This window comes from Passer domesticus, chromosome 2 (genome assembly GCF_036417665.1).
Source record: "Passer domesticus isolate bPasDom1 chromosome 2, bPasDom1.hap1, whole genome shotgun sequence".
In the NCBI taxonomy this organism is placed as follows: Eukaryota; Metazoa; Chordata; class Aves; order Passeriformes; family Passeridae; genus Passer; species Passer domesticus.
This window is the reverse complement of record NC_087475.1, coordinates 42,351,285-42,352,532: the sequence shown is the minus strand read 5'-3', so window position 1 is coordinate 42,352,532 and position 1,248 is coordinate 42,351,285.

Genomic DNA, 1,248 nt, shown 5'->3' with positions numbered 1-1,248 from the left:
ACGTGTAGAAGCATTTCCAGGGGAATAATTTGATCAGGAATTATTGCTGGTTTTGGAATTAGTCCTAAAACTTATTAAAAGTTGAACAATCCTAGCACATACTCTTCCAGGGATCGTTTTCCAGCGATAATAGCCTTCGTCCTACCACTTTTCCCCCCCTGCTGCTCCGCGTGGATCCCATGGATAGTAGTGGGGCTGGCGTTGTTTTACCCTTCCCGATGTGTCTGATGGTATTTGGCAGGCTGATGCCATTCTGCCCCACTAGCAGCAGCCCCCAGGTTCCCTCCCTTTTATCTCGTTATCGCGGGGGCCCAAGGCTCCCGTGGGCAGGTGGGAACCGCCACTCCCAGCGGGAAAAGAGGCCCCTCCCGGGCCGACCGCCCCCTCCACCCGCACTCCTCGGGCCAGCGCTCGCCCCCCACGGCCCCGGCCCGGCCTCGCTCCCCGACGGGGACCCCGCACCCCGGATTCGGGCTCTGGAGCTGAAGATGGGCTGCGCTGCGGCTGTTCCCCGGCCGGTGCCCATCCCGGGCTGCGAGGAGGATGAGGTGGATCCGCCCGAGGGGGCCGGGGAGCAGCGCTGTGCCAGGGTGTGTGTTTCACCAACGCCTTCAGGATCTCAAAAGTTCAGCCGTAAATGGCTAATTACTTTTTGTTGTACGGAGGAGAGAAAAGGGAAATGCTGGATTGGAATTGACATTCCAGTAATATATTTCCGTGAGAAGAGTTTTAAGATGTCCTCTGTAATTTCCCATAAGAAATCTGGTTATACTGGTTGATTTCAATAGGAGAATTCTCTGCCTGGAGGCATAGTATGACTAATATGCCGTGTGTTTCATACTCCCTTTCTAATATGATAATAAATGTATTCAAAAAAAGCAACGAGGTGTTTACAATTAGTACCTTCACTTCACTGGCTTGCCAAAATTTCCCAGTATCGGGAATCGAAACAGGTATCTTAGAGGGCTGGAAGAGGTACGGGGGGAAGAACAGATAGCCCTCCCCTCCCACCCCGGCCTCGGCTCCTCTTTGCCAGAGAGGCACGACTGACAACTCGGGGAAGCTGCGGCTCAAATTCTTGCAGTCAGCAGGCAGCACACCCAAAAAGGGAAAGGTGCAAGAGTGGGCAAGGAGAAATTAGAAAATTGCTATCGATCGCTCTCTCAGGCGCGGCACAGCCGCCTCCTCCCCCTTCGAAGTGTCAGCCTCTTCCCGAGCACGGCAGGAGTTTTGCGGGAGCCCCGATAG